At 46.7% G+C, this 10,668-nt stretch overlaps 1 protein-coding gene across 2 annotated transcripts in view; it reads left to right on the top strand.

Moving 5' to 3' along the window:
* The window catches only part of ZFAT (zinc finger and AT-hook domain containing), a 224,148-nt gene that overhangs the window by 318 nt on the left and 213,162 nt on the right, over positions 1–10,668 (top strand). The window lies entirely within an intron of this gene.

The following is a 10,668-nucleotide window of genomic DNA, read 5'->3' as shown; positions in this document are numbered from 1 at the left end:
AACGTCGCGGCGTTCTGAGGCTCACGTTCAGTCGCCGGCGGTATCCCGCCGCATACAAGAAAAGCCAAGAGAGAGCTAGCGGGCCAGCCGGCGCCCGCGGTTTCCGGGGCAACGAGAAGCGGCGGGGAGGGCGCCAGCGAATGGGCGCTGGAGACCCAGTGGGCGGGAGGTTCGAATCCCGGCGCTGCCGACTCTTTGGCTGCGGCCTCCTTGCCGGGCCTCAGGTTCCTCCCCCGTGAAAGGGGTACCTCCCTGCTAGAAGCGGCTTCTCCGCTGGCTGGACCCGATTGGGTGACGATCCGTGCCCTTAACCCCGGGTGCAAGTCATTTCACCTTGAACTTGGGATCCTTTGCCTGCAAGGAACTCCAGCTTTCACGCTTGGGCACTGGCTTCGCATGCTCTGCGGCTCGGCTGTCTTGACAGCTCTAATTTGTAGGCCGTTTGCTTCCGAGGAACAAGTTTAGAGAGGTCAACGTACAGTGTGACCATGGAAGAGCTTTCAAACTCGACTTTCTCCAGCTGGGGATCAAATCCACACTCCTCTGTGCTTGCCTGGCTTGGACCTCCGTCCCCTAGCAGAGTGCTGGGCTCGTAGAAGTGTTCAGTGTATGCTTTTGGCGTTAAAAAATGAATGAGTTAACTCACCGCGCCTGCCCCTGCCAGTCTGGTGTCCAGGCTGCAGCCCAAGTGACCTTTGAGTGATGCAGACATCCTGTCCCTGGGGCGTGTCCTCCACAACCGTCCCTGTCCAGCTGTGTCTTCCGAGCCTCCCAGTCCATCTGCTGGAGCATCTATAGCGAGTGACCCATGCCGAAGGATGGAGAGAGCCTGTCACTCTCCAAGCCCCTAGGGGCACCTTTTCTGACTTGTCATCCACAGGACAGCTCCACACGAGGCCTCCTGCACGCCAGGCAGGGGACAGAGCACTGCCATCCATGTTCCTGCCCTCACCTGCTGTGGGACGTGGGAATGTGTCGAGGAAAGACCTAGGGGCCCAGGGTCCCCGTGGTGGGTCAGGAGACCTGAACTACGCCAGGCTGCTTTCTGCTGTCAACCCAAATTGAGTGCCACGGAGACCGACTCTCCAAAACAAATACAGGCTGGGCATCCTGAATTCAAAAACCCAAACGTCTGAAATGCTGCAACATGGGAAACTGTTTTGAGCACTGACGTGATGCTGCAAGTAGAAAATTTCACACCCGACCTCGTGTCGGGGCGCAGTCAAAATGCAGGTGCACCGTGGTGAAAATCACGATGTTAACCCTGCGAAATGAATGCAGCCTCAAAAGCAGATTAAAAGCCAGTAGTTGTTTGTTGTTGCTGTTTACCAGCTGATCCAGGTGTTCGGGCGATGCTACCGAGCTGCTTAGGCACCCTAAACACCTTATGTTTTTCACTGTATTAATGGTATATTTTTACAGTTGAGTACTTTTGTGTAAGTGTAAGACAATGCGTGCTTATTGGTAGCATATAAATTCAGAGTCAGGTTTGACAACCACAGATTGTCTACATGGGTTGCTGAGATAGTGTCACTTTTGTTTTCTGATGGTTCATTGTACCCAAACTTTATTTCATGCACAGAATTATTAAAAAAGTAAAGCTTCCTTCAGGCTATGTGTATAAGGTGTATATCAACCATGAGTGAATTTCATGTGTTGTCTTGGGTTCCATCCCCAAGATAGCCCATTTTATAGATATGCAAATATTCTAAAAGCCCCCAAATCTGAAACTTGAAACACTTTTCTGGTCCCAAGCATTTCGGATAAGGGAGACTCAAACTCATTTATTCGGGAAGGGCAGGAGATTGCAATCTGAGATGCATGTGGTGAGGTATCACAGGCACATCCAAGGAGGCTGAGGTGAGGAGAAACTTAGAGAACAGGAGGGGTGGTCCACACAAGCTGTTTTGAAAAAAAGACCACTGGTTTTTAGGGGCCTCTTGTGGGAGTTGGCATTATTTCGCCGGTGCAGACACATGTCAGGCCAAGTGGCCTGGGCAAGCGGCCTATCTGGAATCCTGTGGTTCTGAGGAATTCTTGCATAGCTTCTGTCATAGGCATGCATGTGTGAGGGCCCTTCTTCATGGCTCTGGCTCCATCTTGTTAGGTTTGACATTCGTGACGGCATTTTGACACACTGATTTGGTGCTTCCTTCTCCCATGTGGCTGCTTATACCAAGAACGAACTGCCCACCTGTCCTCCATTGGAATTTACCTAACAGTGTTTAAAAAGAACCCTGGACATATGTTGTAGTTTCTTTCAACTTCCAGATGTCACAAATGAGCAAGATCATGGTCCTACAAATCTTTGACTGTGAACTCGCGGCCAGCTGCTTTCTCAAGAGAGTTTCCTGTTTTGGTTGTCAGGCTAGTTTAGAAGAGGTGGCACCATCACTGGTAAGGAGATGGCGTCACGCATGGTCCATCAGGCACAGCTTTCAGGTGGTTCACCAGCAGAGGTGCTCACTGCTGGAGGCAGAGCTCTGGTACCAATGACCTCCCCACTCAGCTGGCTTCCCATTTGCCTCTGGTGAAATGGTTCCTGTTTCTTTTCTCCTCAAACCTTATAATTTACATAACCACCTTTCAAAGATAGCTGTCCTGAAGTAGAATTAAGTTGCTGCCTAGGGCAAGGACAGTCAAGAATCAGATATATTAAAAAGACTCTCCTTAATTGCATTTCCTTTTATAGATGGTTTCATGCAGGCAGCCTCTGAAAACCTCTGCGCCAAGATGGGCTGATTTAATTATGTAGAAGGAATTTAGCCTAGAGTTAAGTTTTCCCTCTCCTCTCAGCTGTTTACCCTGTTAAACTTTCACTGTCTTTGAAGTTTCTCAAGGTCAGGGGTCAACATTAAGGGCTGGAGCAGTTAGGAGCATGGAGAGAACACATGCTCTGGGTGCCCAGATCTGCTTCTCACCAGATTCCTGAGCTCAGGGAAGTCACGTAGTCCTTGGGTCCCCAGTCCCTGCATCAGCAAAAAGAGGCAAGATACTGTCCCTGCACTGTGGATAGTACTGGCACTCAGGAAGTGGGACTTGCCTCTTCCCTGCCCAGAACCAGTCTCTCCAGCGTACAGTCAAAGATGTTGTCTTCCGCTTGCTTCTTGGAAGCATTAGTGGATGCAAAAGTGGGGTAGCAATTTTTTAAAAAAGAAAATAATAATCTGGGAGTGAAGCAAAATAGACATTTTAGACATCTATTACAAATTTGAAGTTGCTTCCTTTTTTTTTTCCCTCAAGGAACATAAAGTATATGGATAATTGAGTTTGCTTATAAAAAGATAATGGTTGGCATATTAATATAAAAACAGGGACTTAAAATTGGATAACATAATTTTCTTTTTTTAATTTTTAAATTATAGTTTAAATTATAGTTGTAGCTATTTATGGGATACAAAGCGATGTTATGATTTATGAATGTAGCGTGGAATAATGAAATCAAGCTAATTAACAAATCCATCACCCCAAATACATATCATATTTTTGTGGTGAAAACATTCGAAATTTACTCTTAATGGGTTTGAAATGTCCAATACATTGTTATTTACTGTATTCTTCATGCTATGCAATAATATCTCAAAGAAAAAAAAGGCCCTTTTCCTTTTGTCTAATTAAGACTTTGAACCTCCCCACCTCTGATAACCACCTTCCTACACCCTGCTTGTTTGAGTTCCATTGTTTTAGATTCCACGAGAAAGGGAGAACACGCAGTATTTGTCCTTCTGTGCCTGACTTGTTTCACTGAGTATGTTCGCCAGTTCCGTCCATGTTGTTGCAAATGACAGCATTTCTTCCTTTTTAACGGCTGAATAATATTCCATTGTGTATATATACACAGTTTTAAAATCCATCTGTCTGTTGGACACCTAGGTTGATTTCACCTAGGTTGATTTCATAACTTTGCTGTTGTGAACAGCGCTGCAATGCACGTGGGAGTGCTGCTGTCTCTTCAGCGTGCTGACTTGAAATCTTTTGGGTTCCTTTGCTTCATGTGATAGATGGAGCTGCAGAGTTTTGGACTGCACCACACAGTCTGGGCTCAGGCAGGATGGGTGGGGAAGGGACCTGGTCTCTGAGGGTGCTGGTGTGAGCTGCTGGCTATCTGGGTGTGAAGCAGGCAGCACCCTGTAGTGGGCAGTGGGGATGGGAGGACTGGCTCAGCCTTGGGGCCTGAAGCCAAGGAGCAGGGAGAAAGTGGGGCGTCCTGGCATCTTTGGCCCCAAGGCTCCGTGTAAGGCCCTAACTGGCTTCCTTCCTAGTGTTGGAATTCTCCTCTGTCTGCCAACTGGCCTCTTCTTCAGAGCTGCCACCTTTTCTCTGCCTCTTAGGGTTATTATTATTATTATTTTTAACGACCAAGCTGGTTCTCTGCTCATCCAGATGTTTGTGTCAAACTTTGTGCCATTGGCTAGGAATAAAAAGTCCAACGGGACACGTTTCCTTGTGTGGATTTCCCTCAGCTCTAGAGTTGAAAAACTGATTCCTTTCGGAAAGGGAACTAGGAACTAGGAAGGAAATAGCCTGAGTATTGAGGGCTTCAGAGTGGTGTGCCTAGCCCAGCCCCGGAGGGATCTGGGGGCTTCCTGAAGAACGGGGTGACACATCCACAGGTGTGTTCTGGGTGACCAGGTGAGTGCTGAGAGTGGGGTAGGGACATGGGGTGCTGGAGGTCTGTGATCCCTGCTCCTCACCAAAAGCAAAAGTTTGCTGTCACAATAGATTCATTTTGCCTTTTGTGGAACATCATATAGTTTTTTTTTTTTTTGGCTTCTATTCAGCATGAAGTTTCTGACGTTCTGTAGTTTGTTTTTATTCTGTAGTTTGTTTTTATTGCTTAATAGTATTCGGTTGTATGGCTACTACCACAGTCTATTTCCAGGTTTTGGTTATTATGGAATGTTCTTGTACAAGCCTTTTTATGGACATATATTTTCATTTTTTTTGGGTAAATACATACCTAGTAATAAAATTATTGGGTTGTAGGGTAGAGTGGTTAACTTTTAAAGAAACTTCCAAATAGCTTTCCAGAGTAGTTGTTTCATTTTACACATTCCCATAATCAGTGTCAGAGAATGCCACTGCTCTGTGTCCTTGCCGACACTTGGTATTGTCAGTCTTTTCCCTTTGCCTAGTCTAGACAGTGTACAATGGTGTCCCCTTTAATTTGTGTTTTCCCAGTGACCAGTGATGTAAACACGTTTTCTCATGCTGATTGGCTCCTTGAATATCATCTTTAGAGAAATGTCTCATCAAGTCTTTTGCCCATTTTAATAAATTGGGTTTTTGTCTTTTTTTATTGCTTCATGTATTTTGGAAGCAGGCTCTTTTTTCCCCCATATATTTTGGATACAAGTTCTTTGTTATATGTATGTGTTGTGAATGTTTTCTCTTAGTCTCTGCTCATCTATTTATTTTCTTAATATTATCTTTTGACAAACAGAAGTTTATAATTTTATTGGAGCTTGGTTTACTGTTATTTTTGCATTTACAGGTAATACTTTTTGTATCTTCTCTTAAGAAATGTTTTCCTACTTTAAGGCCACAGAGATATTATTCTAGGTTTTTTTTTTTTTTTTTAAAGCTTTATATTTCTTGCATTTAGGCTGAGGCCTTTTATTTATCTTGAGTTAGTTTGTGTATGGAGTGAAGTAAGGATTGAATTTTTTTTTCCCCTCCATGTGATACCTAGTTTTTTCCTGCCTTGTTTGTTAGAAGAGCCTTTCCTTTCTCTGTTGAAAACTTTGCTCTCTTGTTGAAAACTATAGTATGTTGTCAGTTTCTGAACTTTCTGGTCTGTTCCATTGATCTGTTTGTTTATTCTTCATGATACCACATTGTCCTGATTACTACAGCTTTATGTACTTTTTGAAGTTTTAAAGACTATATAGGAGGATATTTGTTATAGGGGAAAAAATGTTGGCGGGAGACCTTCCTTAGGGGCTGTCATAGTGCAGTCCAGACTGTGGGGACAGAGGAGGGACAGATTTAGAGAAACAGTTCAGAGAGAAAACCTCTGGGACTGGCGATTAATTGGATTTTTCATTAAGAGACTAGCAAACATCCCATCTGTGTTTGTTTTTAGGGAAAGAGGAATGAACATCACAGACTCAGGGACTCCAGGCTTTGTACATGCAGCCCTGGTCTGTAATTTTCAATTTCCTCCTGTGGTGGCGGAGAGAAGTACTTTTTGAATTCTCCCCATTTTAATTTCTGTGTTGGGCCGGGGGCTTGTGTAACCCCTGCCAATCTTCTGGAAGCACCTTGAGAAGATCCTTCTTGGGGACTGAGGCTCTTCTCCTTTGAGGAAGCCCCCGGGGTAGAATGTCATGTGCAGCCCCAGGAGGGCCAGGTGGCTGTATGGTTGGGAGCATTCCGGGCTCTGGGGCTCAGTCCTGACCAGGCTCGGGTAATGCAGGAACAGGATACTAGGAGAACTCAGAATGGGACGAGGTCCTGGTCTTGCTCTGGGAGTGTAACAGCTCTGGGACCTTGGCAAGTCTCTTGAGCTTCCATCATCTCCTATAAAATGAAGGTTTCTGCAGACCCAGTCAGCAGCAAAGTTTCCATAGGGAGGTCTGGTATGTATCTGGCACACAGCATTCCTCCCTCTCCTTCTCTTCTCCCTCTTCCTATTCCATTCTTCCTCTGTCAAGCCTCACCTTCTTCCCCTGAATGTCTTGTACTTTTTATAGTCTATGAAAATTAAATGAATGAAAGGGATTTGTAATCATAAATAATAGTGCATGATACAATGGCCTGATCTTTTATTAAATAATGCAGTTTCGGGATAATAGGGTGGGACCTGGTAATACTAATTGTCATTTTTGTAGACCTGCAGTGAGATCCATCACACCTGTTCTTTAGTCTTCACAAAGGCTCTGCAAGGTGGGCTTATTATCTCTGCTTTGCAGGTGAGGAAGCAGCAGCTCAGACTGGTCCCTCTGGCTGCAGAGTCACTGAGCTGCCTCTCAGGTAGGGGCTTGGTCACTCAGGGTTTGGACCTGGTGAGGCCCACATTGGGCCTGGTTCCTTCTAGACTCCCTATTAGGACTTTGCCTAGTTCTAGAATTCGGGGCCTGAGTCAGGATGCAGGTGAAGTTCAGGTACCTGCCCTTGGGGCCTGGAGAGACCCGAGCAGCCAGAGATAAGAGAAGCCTTGTCTGGTTGCTGTCCAGCTCCACTCAAGCTCTGCCTGTTGCTACTGGCCATCCACGCCGTTGATTTGGTCACAAACGTCTATCAGATGCCTGCTGTATGTGAGACCCTCCTGGGCTGGGTGCAACGGCTGAGGGATTAGCCTTTAGGCATCTCCATGGCACATGCAATCTATGGGAATGGTCCCCAGGAGTCAGGCATTGAGGGCACCCTGAGAGGCCTGTGTTCAAAGAACTCATAATCTATAAGGCAGACAAGATCCATTAAAACATGGGCAGAAGGTTTGAGAGATACTTAACGGAAGAACATATGAAAGTGACCAATAAGATGAAAAGATACTTGACATCACTACTAGGGAAATACAAATTAAAACCAGGAGATACTAATACACACCTATTATAATGGCAAAAAGTAAAAAAGACTGGCAAACCCAAGTGTTGGTAAGAATGAGAAGCAGCTGGCACTCATACACCAGCAGTGGGAATACAAAATGGACACTAGTTTGGTGTCTTCTTATAGTGTTAAGCATATACTTACCATACAACTCAGCAATCCCACTCCTAGGCATTTCCCCAAGAGAGTTGAAAACGACGTCCAGGTGAAGATGCATGTGCATGTGCTCATAGCAGCTTTGTTTGTAATACTTCTTAGTCTTTCTATTGCTTAGAATACCCGAAGCTGGGTAATTTATAAGAAAAGGCATTTATTTCACATAGTTCTGGAGGCTGAGGAGTCCAAGCTCAAGGGGCTACATCTGGTTAGAGCCTTCTTGCTGGTGGGGACTCTCTGGGGAGTCCCACAGCAGCACAGGGTATCACATGGTGGGTGACTGGGAGTGCCAGCGTGCTATGCTAAGGTCTCTCTTCTTCTTCTTTGAAAGCCTCAGGTTCCACTTTTGTGATAGCCCATTGATGATCTATTACCCCTGTTATCCATTAATCCATGAATGGATGAATCCATTCATGAGGGCAAAGCTCTCATGCTCTAGATACCTCTTAAAGGCTCTGCCTTTCAACACCATCACGTTAGAGATGAAGCTTCAACATGAGTTTTTGGAGAGGACATTGAAACTATAGCAAGCCCAAACCGGCACCCATTCAACTGCTCATCAGCTGGTGAATAGCTAAACAAATTGGGGCATATCCTTGCAATGGACTATGACTCAGCAATGGGAAGGAGTGACCACGTGCTGCAGGCAGCAACACGGACTGATCTCAAGGGCGTGTTAAGTGGAAGAAGCCAGATACCAAAGATACATACCGTGAGCTAAGAGACCGAAAACTCTGTGCATGGTAGGTTGGGATGTAAAACGGTGCAGCTGCTGTGGAAAACCGTATGGCAATTCCTCAAAAAATTAAAAATAGAATTACCATATGATCTAGCAGTTTTACGTCTTGGAATATACCCAAAAGAATGGAAGGCAGGTTTCAAAGAGATATTTGTGCACTCATGTTCACGGCAGGATTATTCATAGTAACTGAAGTGTGGAAACAACCCAAGTGCCCGTTGATGAATGAATGGATAAGCACCATGGGATATATACACATCACAGAATATGATTCAGCCTTAAAAAGCAAGGACGTTCTGGCACATGTTGCAACATGGATGGGCCTTGAGGGCATGATGCTAAGTAAAATAAGCCAGTCCGAAAGACGGACACCATATGATCACACTGACAGTAGTTACCTAGAATAGATCCATAGAGGTAGAAAGCGGGCTGGTGGTTGTCAGGTGCTGGACTGGGGGGTGGGGAGCTCGTGTTTCATGGACACAGTTTCAGTTTTACAAGATCAAAAGGTTCTGGAGATGGACGGTGGAGTTGTGAACGTAGCTGGTGCCTCGGAACCATATCCTAAAATGGTTACGGTTGCAAATGTGTATTTGACCACAATTAAAAAGAAAGACCATGTTCTGTATGCGTGGATTTATTAGACCTTCTAGAAGAGGCAGAATTATAGAGCCTAAAAACAACCAGTGGTTGGCAGGAGCTGGCGGGGTGGGACTGATGAACCACAGAGGCACCCAGAGCTTGTGGGAAGCTGAGAGTGTTCTGTGTCTTGACTGTGGTGATGGCAGCATGACCCTGTCCCTCTGTTTGAACTCAGTCCATTGTACATGGGCCCCTGGGCAGTGCTAGAAGTTTATACAAGGCTTGTAGAGTTGGGGGAGAGTGACGTGGTCACTGCTGGTCACTGCTGCCTGAGCTAGGCAGGGGGCTCAGGAAAGTTCTCAGGGTGACGTTGAACAGAGTGAGCAGGCCTAGAGGACAGAGCACAGGAAACTCAGGGAGGCAGAAGGAGTCCAACAAGGTGAGCAGCCTCTGCCCATCTACTGTTCACTGGACTGGCCAGAGCCCTCTGGAGTGGCACAGTCACGGTTCAACAGTGAACTTCCAGGTCCTCATGCCTTCCTTGTACAGGGGTCAGGCCCAAGCCACTGAGCCCCCCTGGGGGAGGGGTGGTGGTAGTGGTGGTGGTGGTGAGTGTGCTCAGCTTGCCCCTGTCCTGCCTGGAGCTGCCAGCACCCCAGCTGACCCCTGGAGCAACTTCCTGCCTGCCCGACCCTGCTGGAGTCCCGGGTCACTGCTCCTAGCAATGTAGGCCTTGGGAAGTAGCACCAGCTTTGGAGTCTCAGAGACCTAGCTTTGCATTTGGACCCTACCACATGACATTCTTGTGACTTCTTTAAGCCTCAGTTTCCATTTCTGTAAAATTGGAGCTAACCACATCTTCCTCTCAGGATTTTCACCTCAGAACCCTTCCCTGAGCACCAGCTGAGCAAGCGCATGTTTAACTTAGGCACTTGAGACCCCATCAGGGCAGCCTATGGCTTTTCAGTCTGTTGTGGAATATCACTGCTGAGAAGGCCCAGGCATGCTGCTGTCCCCAGCTCCGCTGTATTTGGCTGTGGGGTCCCAGACGAGTCCGTGTGCTACTTAGCCCTCCACAGGTGTGTGCCAGCCTTCCACCCAAGCCCAGGCTCCTGCCCTGGGCCTCGGCAGCTCCTGCCCTGCCGTGGTGGCACAGTTTGTCCATCCCGATGGCATGACTCTTTCAGCACTCACTTTCTTATATACCAGCGAGGTTATCTACAGTCATAGCTTCTACTATGTCCCAGCACTGTGTGAGGTGGCCTCCAGCCATTGGACTCTGCCAGCATAACTGCGGTTCTCTGATGTTGGGATAGTATCTTTACAGACAAAGAAACTGAGGGTTAGAGAGGTTGAGTCACATGCTGGTAGTGGTCAAGCCAGGATTTGAGCTTTGGGCTGTCCAATCCCAAACCAAACCATGTTCTTTTTCAGGATACTGAGTGGATCCTGCCACATTTCTTGAACACTTGGAGTTTCTGCACTTCTACTTCATTTAATTCTCACGGAAACCTAGGGAGGCAGGTGCTGTCATTGCCATTGTATGGAACAGGAAACTAGGGCTCACGGGGGTGGAGTCTTGGCTCAGAGTGCCCTGGGGTGGAGCCAGACTCACACTGGGGGGGGGGTGTGGGGAGTGG

Source organism: Carlito syrichta, unplaced genomic scaffold (assembly GCF_000164805.1).
Source record: "Carlito syrichta isolate Samal-C Ts95f unplaced genomic scaffold, Tarsius_syrichta-2.0.1 Scaffold312078, whole genome shotgun sequence".
NCBI lineage: Eukaryota > Metazoa > Chordata > Mammalia > Primates > Tarsiidae > Carlito > Carlito syrichta.
Note: the sequence above shows the minus strand (reverse complement) of the source record. Positions and strands in the feature narration are given on the sequence as shown.